General features: G+C 43.2%; 1 protein-coding gene across 2 annotated transcripts in view; it reads left to right on the top strand.

Moving 5' to 3' along the window:
* Positions 1-27,614, top strand: part of PPFIBP2 (PPFIA binding protein 2) — a 364,249-nt gene that overhangs the window by 58,692 nt on the left and 277,943 nt on the right. For both annotated transcript variants that reach the window (XM_082270389.1, XM_082270388.1), the window contains exon 2: positions 18,191-18,352. The gene's annotated coding sequence lies outside the window, so the exon portion shown is untranslated. The remainder of the gene's footprint in view (positions 1-18,190; positions 18,353-27,614) is intronic.

The raw sequence follows: 27,614 nt of genomic DNA, 5'->3' as shown, positions 1-27,614 counted from the left end.
TCAGCTGCAATGTTTTTATAAAATCAAAGCGGTTTCCATCTTATCTAAGCCAATTCTTCAATTCTAATTATTAATATTATACAGGATTTATATAGCGCCAACAGTTTGTGCAGCGCTTTACAACATGAAGGCAGACAGTACAGTTACAATACAATTCAATACAGGAGGAATCAGAGGGCCCTGCTCGTTAGAGCTTACAATCTAGAAGGGAGGGTCAAGTGATACAAAAGGTAATAACTGTGGGTGATGAGCTGATGGAGAAAAAGGAAAATACAGTTGTTGGGTGTGGGTAGGATAGGCTTCTCTGAAGAGGAAGGTTTTCAGGGATCATTTAAAAGATAATAGAGTAGGAGTAAATTGAACAGATTGGGGTAAGGAGTTCCATAGGATGGGAGAGGCTCTGGAAAAGTCCTGGAGGTGACGAGGCAACTAGAGAGCAGGAGGTCCTGGGAGGAACTAATTAGGTTGGTATTTTTAAAAACTGATGCCTGTCAGAACATAATCCAACATACTACTAGCTATGCCATGACCTGGATCAATAAGACATTTCACAGACACCCTATACATGATATTGATGACATTAAACCCTAAGTGCGGCCAAAATAAAAACAAAAAATCAGCACAAGAGACATAACGTGTAGGCAGGTGCCAACTGTTTTAGGCGCATTTAAAATGACTGCTTGGTAATGTAGAGGTTACCTTGTTGCGGTGTGTCTACCATTGGCCTGTGCAGTGCCCCATAGATGGGATATTTAGGCGGGAGAGGGTTAGCCCAGGTAGGAGAAAGAGTTTGGTCATGGGAGAAAGAGGGCGCATACAAGGAACATACAAAAAGAGACGTAGTGCTGCACTTAAATGAGGTTACCCCTTGGTGGGACCCTGATCGGGACTTTGACGAGCCATATTACCTTTGGTGGGATCTGATACAAGCTAGAGGTGGGAGACACCACAGCATAGCCCTAAAGACTCTGCCATATGTTAAAGAGGAACCCTGTAATTTTATAAACCCTTTGCGCTGTCATATGATTGCTGTAACCAACTGTATGGAGAGAAATTGTATAACCATGCTATTTCCAGTAAATGGAGTTGCTGGTTAAGTGATTTATCTGGTCTGATTTACTGGGAATACGGCATAAGAGTAAAATTCTACAGTAAATGGGAAAGGTAAGAAAGTGTAAGACTTCATGTTAACCTTATGGGTCCTGGAGAGTAACAAGTAAAAGACAGTAGGAGCAACCAGTTCGGGAGAGAGGGTGGTGGTCTTGTGTGGTGGACTGTTACCCGGGCTACAAACATCCGACTTACAAACGACTCCTACTTACAAACGGAGGGAGACAACTGGAAGTGGGGAGAAATCTAGACTTAGGAAGGGAAATTCACTTCTGTAAGAGTTCTCATGGGAAAAAGGTGTCTCCACTAAAGCTTTATTACCAATCCTTGTTTCCACAACAACCCAAAATTTTCAAAATCCAATTGTCATAGGGACAGAAAGTGAGGTGAATCTTCTGAACAGGGGTAGAGACAGCAAAACAGATGGTACAGGGGTGTTAAAACTTCCCTATGCTATCCAAAAAAAATTAAAAATGATTATTTTGGCTGGAGCTACAATTAAAAATTGTACATGTTTCCGACTTACAAACAAATTCGACTTAAGAACAAACCTACAGTCCCTATTTTGTTTGCAACCCAGGGACCGCCTGTAACTGGAATTCTTCTTTAAGCTGGATATACACCGGTAGAATGTTGCTCGAAAAAGTTTGTTCAACTCATTAGTTAACCCCCTTAGCGGTATCCCCGAGCGTGACTCGGGGTGGATTTTTCCTGCTACTATCGGTATCCCCAAGTCACGCTCGGGGTGGATGTGCAGAGCGCGCAGCGGTGTCACTTACCTTCTCCTGGCGATCCAGCGATGATCTCCCATTGCTGTGATCGCCAGCCGAGATCTCCGCTGCTCGTCCGTCGGTATGAGGACTTCCTGGTTCCGTTCCCTGCAGCAGCAATGCTGCATGGGAGCGGAACTAGGGAGGGAAATTCAAAGTTGCACCAAACACAAACATATAAAAAGGAGGTGATACAGTGTAATCTGAGAGGATTACACTGTATCACTTTGGTAAAAGACACAGTGCCCTTTCAGTGCCCCTTGCCATTGTCATTTGTGAGAAATAAAATCATTTGAAAATGGCATCAAAAAAGCGCTGTCCTACATATGCGCTTTTGGATCAGATGAGCGACTTCGACAGCGGCAGCGACACGGAGCTGCTCGCAGAACAGAGTGACAGTGAGTCATGGGGAGATTTGTCATCTGACTCTGACACCGACACTGATCCAGAAAGTGACGCCGATGATCCCGCACCTGACCTAAGTGATGTGCGCACTTGGTGCCCTCTAAACAGCGATGCGGTTCAGGCAGCGCCCCCGAGATTCCGATTCACTGGATCTCCTGGGATGAAGGTTGATGTGGAGAGTGACAACCCTCTGGCGTACCTGAAATTATTTCTAACTGAGGAGGTAGTTCTAAAAATCGTCACTAAAACCAACCGCTACCATGAGCAGCAATCCGCTACGCTGCGTGCCAGATTTTCCCGATCCAGAAAATGGGAACCGGTCAGTAAAGAGGACATCTGGAAGTTTCTGGGACTCATCATCCTTCAGGGGGTGGTGGGGAAACCGCTCCAGAAATGGTATTGGACCACCAACAAGATGCTGGCCACTCCATTTTTTGGCACAGTGATGTCCGAATATCGTTTTTCACTGATCATGAAAAATTTACACTTCGCCAACAACGAAGAGTTTGATGAGGCCACGCATCCTGCGCCCAAACTCAAAAAAAACTACAATTTATTGCATCCAAAAGAGTGCGGTTCGGCATCAAATTTTATATGCTCTGTGAATCATCCGCAGGATATATATGGAATGCTATAATTTACACCGGGAAAGGTACCAAGTTCAACCCCAGGTACAGCGGCTATGGGATGGCCACATCCTCTGTCCTTTCACTGCTGGACCCACTGCTGAACCAGGGATATTGCGTGACAACTGACAATTTTTACACCTCTCCAGGACTTTATGAGGTTTTGCTCCTAAACAAAACAGATGGGTATGGTACTGTTAGGCCAAACCGGCGTGACATGCCATCAATGTTTAACAGGAAAAAGCTAAAAAAAAGGAGAGATGGTTGCCTTTCAAAAGGGTAAAATGATGGCAATGCGGTGGCGAGACAAAAAGGATGTGTGTCTCATGAGCACCGTGCACAACACCTCCACTGTCATGGTCCACACAAAACACGGAACAGATGTGCTGAAGCCGCAAGTCGTGAACGACTATAATCACACAATGGGAGGTGTCGACCGAGCCAATCAGGCAATGACATTTTACCCGGCGATGCGGAAGCAACAGAAAAAGTATTACAAAAAGATTTTCAGGCATCTCCTTGAACAGTGCCTTTGGAACGCCTATATCCTTTATAAAGCAAACACTAACATACCTCTTGTTCATTCGGACTTTATCTGGAAGGTGGCTGAGCAGATTTTCGTCAACCACCCGACGCCATCAGTATCTGCTAACAGACCCGGACGACGCGCTGTTGACGTTGGCAATCCAGAACGCCTGACAGGCCGTCATTTTGTAGACTTTGTACCGCCCACCCCAAGAAAGTTAGCGCCTACCAGGATGTGCGTCGTTTGCTGTTCCAAGAAGGATGGCAATGGAAGAAAAGTCCGAAAGGAAACAAGGTACTATTGTCCTGATTGCAACGTCGGACTTTGTCTAGTTCCATGCTTCAAACTGTTTCACACTCAGGATGTGTATTGAATTTCTTTGTTTGACAAATTTCATTATTTTTCATTGCATTATTGAATAAAATTATATTATTGATTAGATTATAATTCATGTGTTTGTGTTTCAAATTTATCACATCTGGGATGTCTACTAGAGTCTTGTTTTGGTAAGTTTTAAGTAAGTATTTACTAAGAATTGTAGGCCTTTAATACATAACGCCAAATTTCCATGCAAAAAATTGTACCGCTTTTGGTACATAATTCCTGAAATAATCATATCGCCAGGGAGGTTAATAAGGTCAAATTGGTGATCATTTTTGACCACGGTGATGAGGACAATCCATGAAGAAGGATTTAATTTTTTTTTCCAAAAGAACAATGTTGTAACTGTGAATGTTGCTTTCGTTTTATAAAAATCATATTGTATTGGGCATGTGCATCTTGAATTTGAATGCAAACATTTTTCATTAAACTTTTGAGTCCATACTATCGAATGCTCTGAGGAACACTATTTTTCAGTGTTTCTGTACAATTGCTTGAGAGAAGTTCTACTTTTATATGGCCAGCTTTACTTCTTCCCCCCCACTGGTTTACTTGTTTGATTTGTAGACAACACAGTAGAAGACCTCTGTAGAGTCTCACAGAAGTGTTCCATAAAGTTTATCAGTGCTCTGTGTAGAATGTCATTAGCCTTTATCTTGCAGAGATAAGACTTGTGTTTGCTTTTTGTGACATTACACAGTGTACATTCCAGGCCTCATCTGATTTAACAAGGGTGACTTTGATATCCACCTAACAGAATAGACTATGGAGACCTCCTGCCTTCTCTGTCTGGACAGACTCCAACCTAATGAATGCCCTTCCTAGACAATTTTTAGTCTGTGCGGCATTTTGTAGGGCCATTTCAAGTGTATTTATATTTATATTCTTATATGAACACTTCACGTAATTATTTTGGCTTTTTTCGAACTGAAAATATCAGTGTTGCTGCCAAGATACAGTCAGTACGAAATTTTAACTGCGTACAAAATGTCATTTGTTATATTCATGTAATGAGTGTCATTAAAGCTGATTAGGAGCATTTTGTATAGCAGTATTTTAAGTCAGCTGAAGAGTCATAAGGGATATGAGATGTGGTTAATTATGTGAAGTATATGATTGTTAAAGGGCAGCTCTATTTATGAAAGGAACCAGAATCCCATCCAGGGGCAAAGTGACAGGTTCTCTTAATAGGCCACCCAGTCGCTAATGTTGGATTTTGTTCCCCCAATAGACCAAAATCCCCCCTCCCCCTATTGTCGGACTTTATTGATACTGAGAGGATGAACACATGAAAATGTAAAAGAATCTACATTTTATTACAAAACATTAAAAATATTAAAACCACAAGGGAAATTCCCTTTCAAGCAATAAAAGCCATATATACAAACAATTAATAATTATCTTTACTGATTATCCAAGAGGTTGACGCGTTTCACATCCATAAGCTTCTTCAGGACCTTTTTGTCTTGGCAGCAAAGAGAAATGGCTTAAACATCGCTTAAGGAGTATGGCAAAGGGACAGTAGTCAGATGGCAGGTGTCAATATGTGACTTGCATGGTCAGTGGAGCATATATAGGATATGAATGGTGGTACTCGTAAACAAATTAGATTGGTAATTCACAAAGGAAAGAGAAGGGGCTTTAGAATGGTTTCAATTGTCATGAGTAGTATAGATGGTATGAGGAGCAGCTGTCTTCCATCAACACAGTTAGAAGGTGCACATCTGTAATCCTACATCCAGTCCCAATTAAGGGTATTCACTACCAGTCCACGGTACCAAAACAACTGCTGGGTCTGTTTACAATGTTAGCATATATTACAAATCCTCCAAAATCATACATTTAACCTGTAAACCATTTCCACGCCAGTGTGCCACCAGATGGGGGCACTTAATTGGGATTGCATGTAGGATTACAAATGTGTACCTTCTAACTGTGTTGGTGGAAGACAGGTGCTCACTGCTCTGGCATACCATCTATACTACTCATGACAATTGGAACCATTCTGACAAAACTGAAGAAAAATATAGTTTTAAAGTTAATCTATAAATTTGTCCATTTATGGCAAAATGACAGGTTCTCAACCCCTTTCCCCCAGTAATACCCACCTTTACTACATCCCCCCATCTGTCTGTAGGAGCCCTGGGTCTAAGCCCTCTGGAAGCTCCCAGTTGGTCACTGAGATAATGGCCCCCAAAAGAGGTGTTCCAGCTGTGGTAAAAAAAAAAAAATTAAAGTTAGCAGCTACAAATACTATATCTACTGACTTTTAATATATAGACACTTAACTGTCCAGGGAGTCCGCGATGTCAGCACTCCAGCCAATTTTTGGATTGGCTGTCGGGTGTTGCCGCCACCATTCACTCTAAGGGAAACCGGCATTAAAGTTTTTTGGCTTCACAACTGGATCCTTACTGCGAAGGCGCGAAGCGCGCTGCGCATTCTCATTGGCTCGGGGAAGGAGAAAGGGGACGGAACTTCAGAGGGACAGTGCCGCGGCACTGTTTCCCGGAAATGGTACCTGTCAAAAACAGGTACCCGTTCACCCTCCCCCCCCCCCCTCAAAAGTGCCAAATGTGGCACCGGAGGGGGGGAGGAAGCAGTTGAGCGGAAGTTTCATTTTTGGGTGGAACTCCACTTTAAGGTGTGTTTGGGTCTTATAACTGGCCACAAACACTGGGAGGAAGGGGAGACGTCCCTTGCTCTCTCCTATTTGGATTCATTTGGTTTTTTACGTGACCTCTGACAGACAAACAGATTGTTGGAGGAACATGACAAGTGTAAAAAAGGATTGGCTATTATAAACATACAACATCCATATATTTACTATTCCAACCCTGCCCCCCCCCATGGAAAGTCAGTGTTGATGGGGGAATCCCTCTTGGGGAGTTACTGTGTTCTCCCGGCAGAGGGGGAGAGGGGTCTCAGGGGGAGAACATGACCAGGAGAAAACACAGTGATTATTGCATGAAAAATCCAACAGGCTGGTTGTACTTAAGTTCATTTATTTATCAGCTTGGGTACGATCAGCCTGCCCATACATAGTTTGGAACCGTCTATGGATGAGGTTAAGTGTTTTATTCAACCAGTGGGTTGAATGAAAGAAATGACTCGATGCCTCCATCCACACACTCAATGTGGATGGGGGAATCCCTCCCACTGAGCTATTGTATTCTGACAGATGGAAGATTTCCCCGTCATCAGAATACACTGATCAGCACCGCCAGCTATAGCCTGCAGCCCTGATCAAGATACATTTTTCCAGCAGGCTAAACCAGCTGACTTTTGATCCATGGGTGGCTTATAGTGGAACTACAATGCATCTGGGCACAACAAAAAGAAAAAGCTTTTTCATTAATCTGTAGTATTCAAAGCAAACGTCACCATCCATCCATGTCTCCAAGCTTTATTTTGTTGGGAAATCCATTTTAAAAACACCCCCTAGCATTTCTGTCTGTGGCCATCTTAAGTATGGACAGGCGATTCATGTAGCATTTACTTCCCGAAATCTATCTGCCCTTAGCTAATTCATGCAGGCAGGAGAGTGTGCTTAGCTGAGAAGACCCCTCCTCCCTTCCTGAAGACTCCTGGGATGTATGACATAATTTGCCAAGGCATAGAAACCAGGAAGTAACTGAAGAAATAAAAAAATAAAATAAAAGTTTAAAGCAAGAAAATATCATACACTTCCCTATCTATTTACTAATGCTACCAGCATGAGAATTAATGTAGCATTTACTTCCTGGAATCCATCTGCCCTTAGCTCATTCATGCAGACAGGAGAGTGTGCTTAGCTGAGAAGACTCTTCCTCCCCTCCTGAAGACTCCTGGGATGTATGACATCATTTGCCTAGGCATGAAAACCAGGGAGTAACTAAAGAAATAAAAAAAAAAAGTTTAAAACAAGTAAATATAATACACTTCCCTATCTATTTACTAATGCTAGCAGAATGAGCATTCATGTAGCATTTACTTACTGGAATCCATCTGCCCTTAGCTCATTCATGCAGGTAGGAGATTATGCTTCTCTGAGAAGACCCCTCCTCCCTTCCTGGAGATTCCTGGGATGTATGACAGCATTTGCTTAGGCATGGAAACCAGAAAGCAACTGAAGAAATAATAAAAAAAAAAAAGTTTAAAACAAGTAAATATAATACACTTCCCTATCTATTTACTAATGCTAGCATCATGAGAATTAATATAGCATTTACGTCCTGGAATCCATCTGCCCCTTAGCTCATTCATGCAGGTAGAAGAGTGTGTTTATCTGAGAAGACCCCTCCTGGAGATTCCTGGGATGTATGACAGCATTTGCTTAGGCATGGAAACCAGAAAAGAGCTGAAGAAATAATTTTTAAAAAAGTTTAAAACAAGTAAATATAATACACTTCCCTATTTATTTACTAATGCTAGCATCAATATAATTCATGTAGCATTTACTTTCTAGAATTCATCTGCCCTTAGCTCATTCATGCAGACAGGAGGGTGTGCTTAGCTGAGGAGACCCCTCCCAAAGACTCCTGGGATGGATGACATCATTTACCTAGGCATGGAAACCAGGAAGTAACTACATACAAAAAAAAAAGTTTAAAACAAGTAAATATACTACACTTTCCTATCTATTTACTAATGCCAGCAGCTTGAGAATTCATGTAGACCCTCCTAGTCCCCTCCTGGAGATTCCTGGGATGTATGACAGCATTTGCTAAGGCATGGAAACCAGAAAGCAGCTGAAGAAATAAAACAAAAAGTTTAAAACAAGTAAATATAATACACCTCCCTATCTATTTACCAATCTATTTGCCAAGGCACTTCCCTATCTATTTGCCAAGGAATGGAAACCAGAAAGCAACTAAATAAATAATAAAAAAATAAAAAAAAAGTTTAAAACAAGTAAATATAATACACTTTCCTATCTATTTACTAATGCTAGCATCATGAGAATTCATGTAGCATTTATTTCCTAGAATTTATCTGCCCTTAGTTTATTCATGCAGGCAGGAGAGTGTGCTTAGCTGAGAAGACCCCTCCTCCCCTCCTGAAGAATCCTGGGATGCATGACATCATTTGCCTAGGCATGGAAACCAGGAAGTAACTGATGAAATAAAAAAAAGTTTAACCGGTTGCCGACCACCGCACGACTATACACGGCGGCGGTCAGCCCCGGCCAGGCAAAGTTACGTATATATACGTCACTAGCTTGTCACTTCCTTGTGAGCCAATAGCGGGCGAGCGCTTCCACGGCTCGTTCCTTGGGAAGTCAGTGCGTGTGGCCGGCGGACCCGAAGTTAACCCCTTCCCTGCCAGTGTCATTTTGCAGTAACAGTGCATATGTATAGCACTGATTACTGTAGTAATGTCACTGGTAACCCCAAAACTGTCAAAAATGTCAGTCAAGGGTCCGATCTGTCCGCCGCAATGTCGCAGTACCACAAAAAAAATCGCAGATCGCCGCCATTACGCTTAAAAAAAAAAACACCAAAAATGACAGAAATCTTTCCCTTAGTTAGTAAACGCAATAACTTTTGCGCAAACCAATAAAAATACGCTTTTTGCGATTTTTTTTTTACCAAAAATATGTAGCAGAAAACAAATTGGCCAAAAATGTTAAAAAATTTTGATTTTTAAATTTTTTGGGGGGGAATTTCATATAAAAAAATTTGAAAAATATTTACGCTCTTTTTTTGTTTATAGCGCAAAAAGTAAAAATCGCACAGGTGTTCAAATACCACCAAAAGAAAGCTCTGTTTGTGGGAAAAAAAAGGACGCCAAATTCGTTTAGGTACAGCATCGCACGACCGCGCAATTGTCCGTTAAAGTCACGCAGTGCCGAATCGCAAAAAAAAGCCCTGGTCAGGAAGGGGGTAAAATCTTCCGGGGCTTAAGTGGTTAAACTAGTAAATACAATACACTTCCTATCTATTTACTAATGCTAGCAGCAACATGATTAAAAATAAGCAATGTTGATTGAGAGAGTGAAGTTCTTTTCTGTGCCCCCCTAGATCTAAATGAGGAGTAGGGCACAGTCCTACTGCAAAAGAGAATTTTCAAGTTCCCCCGGAGTTGGGCTTTAACCTGCCGGCATCCACTCAGAACAAAAATCCCAGTTCAGAGCAGACCAAACCTTCACGTTTTCTGTAAAACATGTTTGCATCTTTACACTGTCTGCCTACAGACTCGACCCGTCTGTCAAGTCCTATGCTTGACTGCAATGTGGAACAAAAACAGAGAGGTGCCTTTAATGTAACTCTTTGAAGTTGGGATTGTTTAGGATGGAGCTCCAGGCAGAAATGAAGCTGGCGGAGATGAGATGCCTCCGTCCCCTTCCTTGTTAGTCAGCAGCAGAGGCTGAGCTGGAATCACTTGTAGCAATCAGATTGTAGCTCTTCTTGTTTTTCCTGGGCAGCGCTCAGCATTATTGCAAGCATGTGGTTTTGGTGTGGTGTGCCCTGGGCTTGTCATTAGCTTCAAAGTAAGCAGTGTGATGTGATTCCTGGGACAACTTTCCCGGATTAAAGAGCCAGGCGGAGAGGATCCTGCAACTGACGGGACACTGGAAGAGCGAAGAATAAGGTAAAGATTGTACGGAACTTGCACGATCGAAGGAGCAGGGTAGCAAATTACAATGTAGCTTTGCTGTACTCCTTTCGGGGGGGGGGGGGGGAATCACCTGTCCAGGTATATCTGCTAAACCAGGGCAACCTTTTCACATCAATTTACAAGCATTAGACAATCAGTGTGCACTGTAGCTGTAGCCATATAGTTTAATTTTACTTTTTTCTAGGCTCAATTAATAATTTTTTTAATTATTATTTAATGTTTTATTTTTTTATTATTATTATTATTATTATTTAATGTTTTATTTTATTATTATTATTATTATTATTTTTATTATTATTATTATATTGTTATATATTTATTGATTATTAATATTTATTTATATATTTTTTGATTATTATTATTACTACTACTGTTACTATTATACTAACAAGCACACACACATACCATATTCACATTTACCAATAATGTGTACCAATAGCAGTAGAGTGTGATCCCCATCTTTCACAGCTCAGTGGTTCAATGCCTGGCCTATAAGATGTTGATTCCAGTTACAAACATGCTTCAGATATTATGTTGTAAACTTCAAGATGTTGTTTGCATAGATTTTGTCTGGTAATATACACTAACACTAATAGATAATATTTACCAGATTTTAGCACAGTTATGTTTTACTAAGAGCCTTCAAATAATTCTGTAGACATGGAACGATCAATCTTCTGGGTGACAATAATAATGGCTTTGCATGTCCGTCCAAGATTGCTGACCCTTGTGCTAAGCCTCGCAAGTTCCTCCACTGAACAGTGATTCAGAAAAAAGCAAGCTTGAAGGAATGCATGGAACTCCAACTGCTTATCTCCTTCTGAAAATGCTGTTATGCTGATCCAGTGGCATCAGAACATTTAAAAGTAGTTCTAAACCCTAACTTGATGAGCTTTGAGATTTAGTTTGCTAAAGCAATGTTGTAAACCAGGGGTCTCCAAACTTTCTAAATAAAGGGCCAGTTTACTGTCCTTTAGGCTTCAGGAGGGCCAGACGGTGGCCAGTGGGAGTAGAAAATACCTCGGTGTCAGTGGGAGTAGACAAAGTCCCAGGTTTGGTGGTCAGTGGAAGTAAAACCCATTACATAAAGCATGTGGTCAGTAGGAGGAGGAATAGTGTTCCATCATTGGTAAAGTGCAAGGAATAGTGTCCTGTCATTGGTGTTAGTGGGAGGAATAGTGCCCTATCATTGGTAAAGTGGAAGGAATAGTGCCCTGTCATTGGTGTTAGTGGGAGAAATAGTGCCCTATCGTTGGTAAAGTGGAGGGAATAGCGCCCTGTCATTGGTGTTAGTGGGAGGAACAGTGTCCCATAATTGGTAAAGTGGAAGGAATAGTGCCCTGTCATTGGTGTTAGTGGGAGGAATAGTGCCCTATCATTGGTAAAGTGGAAGGAATAGTGCCCTGTCATTGGTGTTAGTGGGAGGAATAGTGCCCTATCATTGGTAAAGTGGAAGGAATAGTGCCCTGTCATTGGTGTTAGTGGGAGAAATAGTGCCCTATCGTTGGTAAAGTGGAGGGAATAGCGCCCTGTCATTGGTGTTAGTGGGAGGAATAGTGCCCCATCATTGGTAAAGTGGAAGGAATAGTGCCCCATTATTGGTGCTAGTGGGAGAAATAGTGCCCTATCGTTGGTAAAGTGGAGGGAATAGCGCCCTGTCATTGGTGTTAGTGGGAGGAATAGTGCCCCATCATTGGTAAAGTGGAAGGAATAGTGCCCCATTATTGGTGCTAGTGGGAGAAATAGTGCCCTATCATTGGTAAAGTGGAAGGATCAGTGCCCTGTCATTGGTGTTAGTGGAAGGAATAGTGTCCCATCATTGGTAAAGTGGAAGGAATAGCACTCCATTATTAGTGTTAGTGGGAGAAATAGTGCCCCATCATTGATAAAGTGGAAGGAATAGTGCCCCATCATTGATAAAGTGGAAGGAATAGTGCCCGCTGTTGATATCAGTGGGGGGGAATAGTGCCTTGGATCAGTGGGAGGAATAGTGCTGCAAGGGCTGGATAAAGGCAACCAAAGGGCCACATCTGGCCCACGGGTCGCAGTTTGAAGACGACGGTTGTAAACAACTGACTCCTTTTCATAAAATACTTTTTTGATGCATCTCAGTGCTGCTGATGTTTTTTAGCCTCTTTTAGCCACTTGTACATGTGTGTTGGTTGCACATTATATCACTGAATCGACTTCCTGATAGTGAGAATGGTGGACCAGACCTGTGCAATGTGTGCTGGTGATGCTTTAGTCTCAACTGGGGAACATGAGGCTGGGTGATAGCTTAGGAAAGGAATTGGAAGACAGTTATCACCCTATAACAAGTATTTCCAGAACAGGGACCTTCATGCCAGTGTCAACTGGGATAATTTAAATTAAAACTGCATATTTAGGCTCACTGGTGTGCGCAGGCTGTTGCATTAGGGTGTGCACCCCAAAACACAAAAACAAATATGCGTGTATATCATCAGAGCAGTAGATGTTGTCAGCAAAGCAGAGATTGGTTTCAGTAATGCAGTGGATAGTGTCAGTAATTTTAACTTTTAATATTTTTTTATTATTTTATTGCAAATTTTTTAGGAGCCCCGTTGGGGGGGGGGGGGGGGGTTTACTGAAATATCAAGGGTCTAAACAGAGAGAAAAGTTACTGAGGACAGAGCTTCCCCATTCCCTTTCTCTGCAGCCTCAGCTGCACTGGACAGTGAACAAATAGGATGTGCTCTGTGCTGAGTGGCTTCATGTTCATTCACAAACTGAAGCATAGTAAATAGTTTATTATGCTTCAGTTAGGAATGAACACAGGAGTGATGGGTACAGATCACTCACTGTGTTCATTCATTCATCCATCCTGAAACATCAGCCGCAGCAGCAGGTAGGAGAGGAGAGGAGAGGAGGGAAGCTAGTAGCTCTGCAGGGGGGGGGACAGGGGGCGCCAGGAAGTTGGGGGAATCGGCACAGCACAGGGTGATTATGGTGTGTCCAGGCACATCTGGCACACCCTGTGCGCACGCCTTTGTTTAAGCTCCATGCACACTAGCATTTTTCAAAATCTCAAAAAAAACTAGTAAAAATTGCTGGATGAAAAATGCTGATAAAGTAGCATTTTAGTAACTTTTAGAAGCTTTTAGTAACATTTAGGAGCATTAGCATTTTATAAGTGTTTTTGCAGTACACAAAGAAAACAAAATCTCAAAAAAGCAGTTAGGAGCATTTAGGAACATTCAACGTTTTTTTCTGCTGGAAAAGTGCTCCAAAAAACTCTACAAAAAACATATTTTTTCTGTTCCTAGGCGCTGAAGCTCAAAAAACACTAATAGCCTAAAGTAGTGTGTATGGACACATAGGATAACACTATTTAGGTTCTAGGAAAATATGCTAGTGTGCATGGAGCCTTAAAGATTAAAAACCACCTTTAGAACTAAATTAACACGTAAAGCTTAGATATTAGTAATTTTGTGTAAATCTAGTTTAAGGTAAACCTGTTGCCAGCCTATGTTTATGTATTTTTAACAAGATGTATTTGATCTTTACATCAAGCCCTCACTGACCTCTAGCTGCAGGCACAGTGAAGCATGTCATCCTCAAAGTTCAAGAAGCCCTAAAGTCCACATTGTGGTGGGTGCACAGCATTTGGGCTCACGCTCACCTTACCTGCCAAACAGCCTTCAACTTTCCTAAAATGACTTTTTTGTCAAATACAATGACTTGAAATCATACACTCTGTAAAACTCTATTCTACAGTATGTGCAACAGCACATGCTTCTGAACACCTGGAAATGTTCATTCATATTTGCTAGCTAATCCCTGTAAGGTCTGGTGGTCTCGAAAGCTTGCAGTATGACTTTGCATGGTCAGTGGGAGACCATGGAGAGCCATTGGTTGAGCATTTAGGATCCAACCTCTGAAGATCTTTCTTCTTTGGTACAAAGATGGGTGTTTTTTTCCGATGCACAGTTCTATACTCAACAACACTGAACCAACATGCATTTTTTCACTATATGCCACTACACCAATGCACATCTCTTCACTCTCTGCTATTACCCGACACTTTCTACCCCAGTCCTTGTGACTATACCAGTGCACGTCTTCAATTTCCACCATTACATTGGCATGCTCTTCCTCACCCTCCACCACTGCACCAGCTCTCACATCTTCACTCTCCACCCTTACACCAATCCCCACTTCTTTATTCTCCGCCACTACATCATTGTCCATGACCCCACTTTCCACCTCTGCACCAATATATACTACTTCACTTCTTCACTTTCTACCCAATGTTACTGTCCATAACGCTGCAGAATCTTGATATCTAGTGAAAGAGTTATTTCTTATTGCTTCAGCAAGTGATGGATCAACACTATAGAAGAAGGTGAGTGGGCTCTGACCAAGTATGATTTGGGCCCAAAGTATAGAAGCTCTCAGGAAAACCACAACTCTAGAAGCCTCTCATATTCCCCTCACTGCAGACCCTTGGTGCCAATTCCAGGATGCTGTCCACGTTCCATATGCACACAAAAAAGTCACCATCCAATGATACCGCTGGCATCTAAGTTTATTCAGCCATCAATGGCAACAGACATAATCTCACCTGAAGACCTCTCTACCCAGAAGGGCTTAATCTTAGAAATGGGCCCAAGGCTTGACATGAATTTTATAGGTTGGATGGACATGCAGAGATGATTCAAAAACCCTCAGAGTGGGCAGTACCAATCATCCAGTGTAGTGCAATCAAAGGTGGAGAGGTCTCAGTAGGGAGCAAAGCAATTGGATTATCAACAGAAAGAACAGTCGTAAACTGGATATTTTTTTCTAACTTGGCTGATCTTTTTTCTTTCCCTAACATTGTCCAGCAGCTAAACATCCAGGATGGGTAACGTCTAAAGGTCACACTGGATAGGCAGACTAAATAGCAAAGGGAGAATTTGAAATGATTCTAGTGCATACTTGCCAGACAGCTTGTAGAGAGTTGGTCACAGCATAGCTTGATTTATTGTTTTCATAAGAACACAGGACGGTGTAGTCTGGAACATTCAGTAGTAAGGTGCACTGGGTGCCACAGGTGCTTACACTCAGGGCTCAAGTCCTGTGGGAACGCATGGGAACGGCGTTACTGTACTTTTTTTACAGCAGGAACGCTTTTCCCGCTAGCAGCCGTGTCCTAGTCCCACAGACACAATCCCAGCACCACCTCCTGCTCTGGGATGGCGGGTCGGTAAGCCCAGATTGTGGGTTCCCAACCCGCCATCCCCGAGCACAGTGTGAGGAAAGGAGCCGCAGAAAAGGAAGCAGAGCTGATGCTTCCTGTATAGCCCCGGCTCCTGTCACAGGTGGAGTGATATCAAATGTACTCTGCCTCAACCTGTGACAGGAACAATGCAGGAAGCATCAGCTCTGCAGAAGAGAGAGAAAGAGAGAGAGGGGAGGGAAGGACAGGCAGAGAGAGAGAGAGAGAGATGAGGGAAAGAGAGATAGAAGGAGAGAGATGAGGGAAAGAGAAATAAAAGGAGAGAGATGAGGGAAAGAGAGATAGGCGAGAGATGAGAGAAAGAGAGATGGAAGGAGAGAGATGAGAGAAAGAGAGAGAAGAGAGAGAAAGAAGAGAGAGAAGAGAGAGAGAAAAAAAATGGATAGTAGATGGTATCTGCAGGAACCCAATTCAGTTTACTTAAAAAAACAGAAAGGGATCTGTCCCCTCCTGTCTGGACAGAACAGATTGGAGAAGCCAAAGAATAGAGCGGGCTGTGTCTGTGCCTGCTCTGCATATGCTGACATGGACCTGTCATCTGATCTGCCCGCTCCGTCATTGTGGCCCACGACCATTTACCAAGTCGCTAAAGTGGCCCTCGCTCCTCAAAACTTATATATACACGAACACACACTTTTTTTTTTTTTTTTTTTTTGAGGTGGGGTGGTGGTAATCCTAGGTGAGTTCCCACACTTTTTTTCCCAGGACTTGACCCCTGCTTACACTTTGATTTTATTATAGAGATAAATACTGTATATACTGTAGACCAGGCATTCTCAACAAGGATTCCTCCAAAGGTTGTCAGGGGTTCCTTGATTTCTGGCTAATTGACTTCCAGTCTGATGGTTCTTGTGTAGTTCCAGGACCAATGCCATTTGATAGAGAGCCAGCTGGAGGACACCTATGATCTTTTATGCTTCTGTAAGGGTGGTCTTTTGGCCACCACTGTAAGGGGGGGCATTCTATCCACAAACCACTAATGTAAGGAATGTGTTTCCCATTGACCCCCAATGAATTGGTTTTAGCAGGGTTCCTTGATACCTAAAAATAATTTTAAGGGTTCCTCTGGGGCACAGGGGTGTCCAGCCTTTTGACATTCCTGGGCCACATTGGAAGAAGATGAATTGTCTTGGGCCACACATAAAATACACTAACAATAAGGATAGCTGATGAGCAGAAAAAGGCAGGCAGATTACAAGTTAATGATCACTGATATACATAGATAATGTACTTTATCCAAGTAAAAAACTTCATTTTTTTGGTAACATTTTTTATTAGATTTTTTGGTAATATTTTTTTTAGTGTGATATTTGACTCTGTTTTTCATAAAATAAGGGGATCTGTGGGGATATGGTGTGTGGTAAGGTAGAGGGGGTTTTGGGGGGGACACAACTGAAATCTGGGGGGGGGGGCACTAGTGGAATTACCTGCATTTGCCACCACCAGTGCTATGCTAAACTTCCCTCCAGATGTGCCAGCACCTGGCTTACATTTGCTGGCCACTGCCAGAGCCACTGTGCCAAACATGGCACATGGCATCCCTCCAGACATGCCTAGAACCGGTTTGCCCATGTTGGCCACTGCTATGGCTACTATGCCTGTTATGCCATGCTCAGCATCCCTCCAGACATGCCGTGGGTTGGACACCCCTGCTTTAGGGTAAGAAGGTTGAAAAAAGGCTGCTGTAGACAAGTGCGAATGTTCATTTTACTGTAACAGTGGCATCTGGTGGAAAGGAATGGTCCTCATAGCTCTATTATGCAGAATTATTTTATGAATGAGAATCCACTAACCTGAATCTGATACTGGCCAGTGTAACTAGTTACGTGAGTCTCAGTCTTTGTGTGAACATACCAGAAACACCTGCACATAAAAATGACAATAAGATATAGAGCATGTAAAAAAAGATCACATTGCACAGTTTTACTTGCTACTTAAATAAGAACTTTTTAAATATTTATACATGTTATAGTGATGACTTTAATGTAAGTAATTCTATACTTTTGTATGTATCAAAAACCATTTATCTATGTATAGTTTCTAATACACTCAGTTTAATCAGAGTATAGCATCAAGTCAATTAAACTTCTGGGATATCGATTTGGTCAGTTAAGTAACAGAGGGGGTTGTTAATCAGTTTCAGCTGCTTTGGTGTTAATTCAATTAACAACAGGTGCACTAGATGGGCAACAATGAGATGACCTCCAAAACTGGAATGGTTTTACAGGTGGAGGCCACTAACATTTTTTTCCCTACTCATCTTTTCTGACTTTTTTTCACTAGTTCTGCTTTTGGCTAGGGTCACTGTCATTACTGGTAGCATGAGGCAATACATGGACTTGGACTTACAATCTGCTTTTTGCTTAGTAGTGATGCCCAGAGGTTGTGTTTTACTGTTCCTCTACCTAATTGAATGTCTACTGTTAAAAACAATGCCCTCTCTACATACTGTATATAGTTTCTGTCTGCTGCTTGGTTATGTTTGACAGGTCTGTGACTTACTGATCCTCTTATCTTATTACAGATCTACTAGACACGACAGCACCTTTCTAAATGAGAACAATAGACTCCCTTCAGTCGCTAATGATGTGAAACATCCACAATGCCTCTGAAAGCCAAAGACGTGTGATTATTGCCGAGCCTTTGGGTCTCGTGGGAAAATTTGGAAGTAGCAGTCGATCTATAACCAGAAAAGGTAATCATGTACTCTAAATAATAGTGTGATTTGGTGACGTTAACAAAACTGATTTATGTGAAGTGTAAATTTTAAATGACAGGTCCGCAATATTTTTAGTTCTTTAGATATGCGCTGGTATTAATCACTAGAGCCTGTAAGCATGTTGGCCCTACAGCATTCACTTGTGGGCAGCATTTGTACTACAGGAACCCCTGCCAGTAAGACGGTCTGCATGAAATACTTTGTTGCAGCAGGTCAGAAGAAAGTGGATGACAAGACAAAATGATATGTTTATAAAATGTTAAATCTTTTTAAGATACAAATTATACATTTTTTTGACTCTTTGGTCACATTATCAGACTGTACATTCGCATAAACACAAATGAGTTAAAGATTTTTTTTTTTTTTTTGCAACATATCATTTAGGCTCCGTTCACATGTAGTGTAGGTGTTTTGGGGCGATTTTGGGGGAGTTTTTCTTCTCTAGGATCAGCTCTCAAAACGCCCAACAAGACAAATCCTATTCATTTCAATGGCCCCTGTTCACATCTGAGCGTTTTGACGCTGTGAGCAAAACGCCCAACGCTCAAAAAAGTACATGAGCTTCTTTTTGGGCAGATTACAGGCGTTTTCCATTGGTCTCTATTCAATCTAAAAACACCTGCACAAAAAACGCCTGTAAAAACGCGCGAAAACACTACGCTCAGGTGTGAATGTAGCCTTAACGTTGTGATCCATTTGAGGCAGACAAATATATATCTGAAAAAGTACTGATAATAGACGGTGGTTGGGTGATCTGACCATTACATAACCGTCAATGGGAAGGATCACCGCACAAACATGCACACTAGTGTTGCCTCATTGTGAATGTTTTTGCACTGTCAGATAACTCTGGCAATGTCCATTTATCTTAAAGCTAAACTCTATGCGCAAACATTTTGATTCAAATATATTTTAAATATTCAAATATATTTTTCAATGGCCAGAATGCATATGAATCTACTTTGAGCGTACCAAATGCCTTTACAAACCTAGATAGTACCTTGCAAAAGTAGTAGTGACATCATCACTGTGCTTTACATAGCCAGTTCAGAAAGGAAAGCTCTGGGAGGGGCCCATCAGCTCTACCCACTACTACAGGGGCAGCCCATCAGCTCTACCCACTACTACAGGGGTAGCCCATCAGCTCTACCCACTAATACAGGGGCAGCCCATCAGCTCTACCCACTACTACAGGGGCAGCCCATCAGCTCTACCCACTACTACAGGGGTAGCCCATCAGCTCTACCCACTACAAGCTGCCAGTGGAATACATTACAGGAGGGGCGGAGACAAGACCAAGCTCTGGGAGGGGCCCATCAGCTCTACCCACTACTACAGGGGCAGCCCATCAGCTCTACCCACTACTACAGGGGTAGCCCATCAGCTCTACCCACTACATGCTGCCAGTGGAATACACTACAGGAGGGGCGGAGACAAGACCAGTCACCCAGCAAAAGGCAAGAAAGGCAAATAAAGACCAGACTTTATTACAAGAAGTCCCTGCACAGAGGCAAAGGGGTTGATTTGCTAAAGGCAAATAAACTGTGCCCTTTGCAAAGTGTAGTTGCACTCTGTAAGAGCAGTTGCTCTAAAGCTTAGTACATGGGCAAAAGCTCTGCTCGCTTCCATCATCCAATCATGTGCAAGCAAAAATGCTGTTTTGTTTTGTTTTTTTTTTTGTAAATTCTTTCTTGCATGTGATTGGGTATTCTTTGTAAAGTGAAGCTTTACCTCATTTACTAAGCTCTGGAGCAACTGCACTTGCACAGACTATTTGCCTTTAATAAATCAGCCCCTTAGTGTCACACTGGATTACTGCACAGATCTGAAAGAAATACACAAAGCACACCAAGATTCAATATAGAACACACATGACTCTGAGTATCTAGACAATATTTGTTTATCCCAGAATACAGCATTAAAGTGGATCTAAACCCAAGAACAAAAATGTAATTTATTGCAGCTTACCAGTCCGTAGATGTGGTGGCCAGGGTGACTGATAGAGGTGGACCACCAGTCCTCCTGTAGGGGGCCGGGCACACAGGGGGGCCCACAACAGCACGGGGAATTGGTGCAGCTGGGCAGAGGGACAAATACAGAAGGAAGCCCTGTGCAGCTCTCTGCAGCAGCTGAAAGCCAGTTTCTCTCCCCCCCCCCGCCAGCTTTCAGCTGTTGCAGGGAGAGACACAGACACCGGGCATCTTTCCTGTAATTATTTCTCTGACACCGATCCCCCTCCCTGTTCTGCCTGCTTCTGATCCCCCCTCCCCCCATGTGCCCCCCTTTCACTGTGCCATTCCCCCTCCCGCAGCGCTGCAGGCTTCCCTGTCCTGTAAAAAAAAATAACAAATTGTAAAAATTAATAATAATCTTTAAACATTGTAATGAATCATTTTAAAAAAAATTGTAAAATAAAATAGGTGTAAACATCTTTAACATTTAAAAAAAAAAAATTATAATTATAATTATTTTATTTTTTTATGTAAAAAACAATTAAAAAGGGCTAATCCCCATAGGTTCTCTGTTATGTTTGTGTCCGCTAATAATGATTTGTGTATTTTTTGTGAAAATAATGTCTTGATATATTCAGGGGTGGGGACCCTGCCAGGTAGGCTGTACGCAGCCCTGCAATTTCTAACAGCAGCCCTGGTGGTGGCTGCAGTTTCTTTCTTTTTTTCTGGCTTTTTTTCACCTGGTGATACTACCAGTAAGACCCCTTTCACACGGGCACACCGCCCGACGGAGTTTATTCTGCTCAGCGGGGGATTGATCTGCCGATCCCCGCTGAGCAGGCGGATGACAGCTCTGTCTCTGCTCTGTGTGCGGAGAGGGAGCTGTCAGATCCCTGTTGTCCTCTATGGGAAGATCAGATGAGAACGGACCGCCTGTCTGTTCTCATCCGATCCACTGGACGGATGGAAAATAGGGTTTTCATCCGTCCAGATTTCACGGATAGGATCTGATTGGATAGCAGCGGGTGTCAGCGGACATGTCACCACTGACACCCGCTGCCCCATAGGCATTCGATCAAGTCAGCCTGAAAAACTGAGAGGCGGATCGGATCGCCCGCGTGAAAGGGGCCTAACACACTTTCTGCCTTAGGGAGACAACGCTCACTTTCTGTACTGTCTTTATGGAGAAATGATTTTATAGAGCTACAGAACATCTCCCCTCTAATTATCTCCATAACATGAGGGAAGTGTTCTGTAGTCCACAAAGAGAAGTAGGAACTATGCTAGCTAATAGTTGTCAGCAGAGAACAGATATAACATAACACTTTTCATGGTATGTTTAAAAAACCAAAAGGGAGCCAATGAGAGACACTGGGGTTGATTTACTAAAGGCAAATAGACTGTGCACTTTGCAAGTGCAGGTGCACTCTAAATGCAGTTGCTCCAGAGCTTAGTAAATGAGGTAGAGTTCTGCTGACTTCCATCATCCAATCATGCAAGCAAAAGTGCTGTTTTTTTTATCTTCCTTGCATGTGATTGCCTATTCCTTGTAATGTGAAGCTTGGCCTCATTTACTAAGTTCTGGAGCAACTGCACTTGCAAAGTGCACAGTCTTTTTCTCTTTAGTAAATCAACCCCATTTATTGTAAAGGTGGGCACACATATTCAGCCATCGGGCTGAACGAGAATGAAAAGGCGTAAATTGAGAAATCCTCCCTGCTGGCTATTGAATTTTGACAGCTGGTACCTGCGGCTGTCAGAATATCCGAGCATTTCACTGTAGTGTGACCCTGCCAAAACCACCCAGTTCAGCCAATCATCTGAGGTGAACGGTCCGGTATTCTGACAGCAGTGGGTGCCAGCTGTCACAGGAATCAGCCCAAATACAAGATGTGAATGGCCAGCTTTAGATTTTACAAACATAATAAGAACAGCAAGAAAAATGAGCAGAAAAATTCATCCCCCGGATTGGTTAGATCATGTATCCCAAAGATCATAAATTCTGGTCATATCCTTCTGCTTACTATGTTACTGGATGGCATTAGTACTTATTGTATATACAATTTATTTTAAGCAGTGTATCTTTTAGATTGTAAAAGGTATGAATGGAAAGTATATTAAAAACAAACTCACTGCTGTATTATTAGGCCATATATATATGTATATATATATACAGATTAGGAGTGCCTGGATCTTAGTGGATTTAAACTGGCCTAACTGGAAAAACAAGAAGAGGTGCAGGGCTGGGACTGTGTCCTTGTCAATAAAGGTTGTCTTCTCCACCCACATATGAGACAGTGATTCATTATTCGGTCTCTGTCATGCAAGGTATAGTTCATATATACTCATAACCTCATTATCTGGAGGCATGCCCCTGATGAAAGCCAGGCTTACCTTCAGGAAGACATTTCTATTGCTATTGACTTCAAAATGTGCAAATGGCTGAGTGGCCCTGACAAGCCTGTCCACAGATCTGGTTTATAGTACATATAGGTGGGGCGCAGCATGGTGCAGAGACAATAATTCACACAGGCAGGTGCAATAGAATTTGTATTGAAGGAATGCAGTTCACAACAAGCCCAGCTGGACAGTCACCCAGCCGGGCACAAAAACAGTTCAGGGTAGATTCCAGCTTAAATGACAGTGTCTGTAGAGATGGGACCGAATGCGGCCTGGCCGTCCGGTCCCAGTCGGGAGTCAGTCAGGAGAGATAAGGCCCTATTACCTATTACCAGGAACCTTTCCCTAGCGTTGATACTGTGACTCAGAGGGGGTACCTGTCCCTACTCTGTCCACTTGTCAAAAACACACCAAAACCCAGGAGCTAGGGCATTAAATAGGCTTTGTCTGACCCAAGATGGCTGCTTGAGTCACATTGGGTGAGAGCATGCAATAGGCTAGCTTTCCCAGTGACCCAGGAAACCAAAGAGGAACCTTGTTCCTCCTGACTTCCCCTCCAGCAACAGTGCTGCTGATAAAGAGCACCACCTACCATGGAGAAAATAGACTACACTTGCCTACATACTGCTGGCAGCTTTTACAGTAAGGGCTCATTCACACGAACACAGGGGTCCCATCAGCACGTTTATGCATTTTGTGAAAAGATGCCCCATGCAGCCACTGTGATTCAGTGCAGTGCACTGCATTTACGACCTGCATTTGGGGTGTTGTTAGCATTGCTCTGACACCCACTTCAGATGGCAAGAGTAGTGTGTTTTGAATGCGGTGCGGGAAATGCACACAGAACGCGGGTTTCCCGCACCATGTTTTGGTGTAAACCGGCCCTTAAGCAGTATTCACTGTAATAAAAATCTCCACAAGAGGATGTCCTTACACCTCCTGCTTCTATGACAACCCTCATCATTTTTTTAATTTCCCATCACTTTAAAGAGAAGTATGGGAATCAGGGGTTTTAGTAGAATCTTACTTACCTAGCTGGATGCAGCATCGGTCCAATGCTGCATCTGTACCCTGCTGGCTCGAATACTGAAAACCGAGTGATCAAACACTGCCGATCATTCAGTTCTCAGAGCTCCATGAGCAGAGAGCTTGTGACTGTCAGTCACAGCTGTCTGCTTTGCACCCCCCCCTCCACACTAGAGCGCTGGACTGTGCAGGGGGCGGGAGTGGCCGGCTCAGGCTCTCAGCTGCTCGTTGAAAGGGTGAGCTGGGTGCTGGTCCAGGCATGTGGGCGAATCCCCACCATGTGGTCGCTGTATTGCCCAAGCCTGGTTCGGCTCTGTTATGTCAGTGGCTGAACCCCTCTGGCAGCTTAAAACGGGTCATAAGAGTGCAGAACGGACTGCACTCCTGTGATCCACAGGAGAAGTACAGCCGTATGAGCTTTGGCTGTACTTTTCCTTTCAGTACCAGCAACAATGGTCACCAGGACAAATAGAGAGGGTGAAGCTCCCCAGCAGGGGCACTGACCGCAATAAAAGCCTGGCAGGGGTGATAACATTTCCTAACTCACTACCCCAAAGCTAAAAGTTTTTGCTTTACATCCACTTTTGGCTTTACATACATACAGATCTTTACCCTCCCAACCCTCTTTCCTCTGCTCCACTCCTATCCCCCTCCTCTCTCACAATCAGAATCTTTTTTTACATTTTTGTGTATTAGCTTTTTTTGTTTTTGGGAAACATGTCCCCACACTTCCTGGATTCTAGCCTAGGTGAGAAAGACATATTCAGCATAATCATATAACACATCCACAAGGCCTCAGGGTACTCCACAGCATATGATCCACCACTGGTCATCCGGGGGGCAGATGTCTCTTTCTGGTTCTTGGAATTGGCCCCCCTTGCTGGCTGCAAAAATCCAGAAGAGACAGCCCTGATCCTGATAAGGTTAAAGAAGAAGATGGCGATGCAGGACCAGGTGAGCAGCAGCAGACCTCGGATCCCTACAAGGGTTGCCAACTCAATCCCTTTAAACCAGGACACACATTAATTACACAGGTTCTGTGGCTGATTAAGGTGATAATTAAACTCACTTAGGGCCTTATCTGCATTATTTTAGCCTCAGAACCTGTGTAATTCATATGTGTCCTGGTTTATAGGGATGAGGTGACAACCCTAATCCCTACAGAGCACCACTGCACTCACTAGGTGTGTATGTTTTTGTGGATAACACAGCGAAAGTGGTCAGTGAGGGGGGGGCTCAACATTGGGGGCAGTAAAGTTCCTCCTTAAATGTGGTGGTAATATGTGGGGTTGAGTTTGGATGGGAATAGTCCCAGTTTTTATTTGTAAATGGTTTAGTGGTATCCAGTAGGCCAAGTGAAGCATGTCAGGGCCTACTTCACCTTGTAATCCACAGCTGTATTGGACAAGACCTTGATATCCATACCTGGGAACTTTGGGGCCTGAGATTCATCAGGGGAAAGATGGATGGCGCTAATTGCAGCACATGTGTTGCCTTGCAGAAAACTGTGTGAAAAAGGCCTCCTTGAAAGGCCTGTAAACCATAATTATAACGTTTGTTTATGAGGATGGAGCCACTAGGTGCTGTGTACAGGCAGCCCATGCAAGTCTATAGGGACGCAGCTGCTGCACGGACGCAGCTGCTGCATCCTATATTAACCTCCTTAGTGGTATTCCCGAGTGTAGCTCTGGGTTAATTTTCAGTGCCAAAAGCGGTAACCCCCGAGCCACACTCGGGATTACCCCAGAATCACACTCACCTTCCCTGCCATCCCCCGCCGTCCTCCCCCGCCGTCCTGCAGCCTTCCTCACACTCTCTCCCTGCTCTGTGCTCAGCAGATACCGACACTTGCCTTCCGGTTCCCTTCCCTGTGAGCGTTGCGACGCAGGGAGGTGGAACCGGCGGCAATTTCAAAAATGTAAATACACTAAATGACATGATACAAAGCTGCGATCCTAACAGATTACACTGTATCATGCCATTTCCCCACAGGATTGCACCTGCTGACTTTTCCAGTGCCCTGCCGGTGCTTTTCCAGTTCTTTGTGCCTGGAAAATTGAGAACGACCATGGCGTCCAAAAAGCGTTCTTTTTGCACAAAAGCGCTTTTAGACGAACTGGAAAACAGCGACAGCAAAACGGAGTTACTTGAAGAACTGAGCGATAGCGATTCGTGGGAAAATTCATCATCAGGTACGGAAAGTGACGACAGCGACGATTCTGATGTTTCTTTCTGGCACATCGCTTGTGCAATTTGGGAAATAGCTCAAATGATTCTTCAGAATTTCCAACGGAGCGATGCGCCAGAAAGAGACATCAGAATCGTCGCTGTCGTCACTTTCCGTACCCGAATTTTCCCACAAATCGCTATCGCTCAGTTCTTCAAGTAACTCAGTTTCGCTGTCTTTTTTTTCCAGTTCGTCTAAAAGCACTTTTGCGCAAAAAGAACACTTTTTTTGGACGCCATCGTCCTTCTCTATTTTCCAGGCACAAAGAAAAGCACTGGAGAAGTCACCAGGTGAAATCCTGTGGTGAAATGGCATGATACAGTGTAATCCATTAGGATCACAACTTTGTATCATCTCATTTGGTGTATTTACATTTTTGAAATTGCCGCCGGTTCCACCCCCCTGCGCCGCAATACTTGCAGGGAAGGGAACCGGAAGACAGGTGCCGGCATCGGCCGAGCACACAGCGGGAGGATGGCGGGGGAGGATGGCAGGGAAGGATGGCGGGGAAGGATGGCGGGGGAGGACGGCGGGGGATCGCAGGGGAAGGTGAGTTTTAAAATATAAAACAACAGATTTCCATGCACAACAATGTACCGCTTTTAGCACAGAAATCCTGACATAATCAGACTGCCAGGGAGGTTAACAAGCATGAAAGTGAGCGGCTCCTGAATGCAGACAGCGTGGATTCAGGGCCGTTTACCTGCACCCGCATACCCATCATATTAGGATGAGCATCTGTGTCCGTACAGCCTCTGCATCCCCATAGACTTGCATAGACTGCCTGCACACAGTACTCGGAGGCTCCAGCTATGTAAACAAATGGCCTATTCGGGATGTACAGGCCTCAGTGCCCATGTGAATGAGGCCTCATAGTGGTAAATGTAGTGTTGAAAAGGGTTATTAGCGGTGCACCTAACGCATCCCAAGAACATTAGGAACGGGGCCAAAATATTTCAGCTTAGAGGGGTGTGGTTAGAAAGTGAAAGGCCTGAAGAGGATTAAATTATAGACGTGATCTTCCAAACAAACAGTTCTAACCATATGTAACCCAAAAAAATTGCAGTCCTGGCAATACATGATAGATAAATGATGATACAAGATAGACATAAGACTTTGGGGTGGATTTACTAAAAGCAAGTAGACTGTGTACTTTGCAAGTGCAGATGCCCCAGAGCTTAGTAAATGAGGGGAAGCTTTGCTGACTTCCATTATCCAATCATCTGCAAGCAAAAATGTTGTTTTTTTATTTTTCTTGCATGTGATTGGGTATTCTTTGTAAAGTGAAGCTTCACCTCATTTACTAAGCTCTGGAGCAACTGCACTTGCGAAGTGCACAGTCTATTTGCCTTTAGTAAATCCACCCACTGTCAGGTGGTTTTTAACTCCCTTCAGCATTTGCCAAAAAATTATTATTGCCGCAAGCCAAACAAACTGCAGGTCTATCATGAAGTTAGTCCAGTGTGATCTGTAAAAACATCGTCATGTGACATCTATAGCGAATTATTGACGTTGCTAATAGATAATTATAAATTTGTTTGGCAGTTCCTGTTGTTCTCTGACAATTAAAATATTCAAACTGCCTTGTGCTGTTAGAAGACAGGTTCACTTGAGTATATAAGGGCTTGTTCAT

The sequence above is a fragment of the Pelophylax lessonae genome, assembly GCF_965119305.1.
Source record: "Pelophylax lessonae genome assembly, chromosome: 10".
NCBI lineage: Eukaryota > Metazoa > Chordata > Amphibia > Anura > Ranidae > Pelophylax > Pelophylax lessonae.
This window is presented reverse-complemented; position numbering and strand designations above follow the sequence as displayed.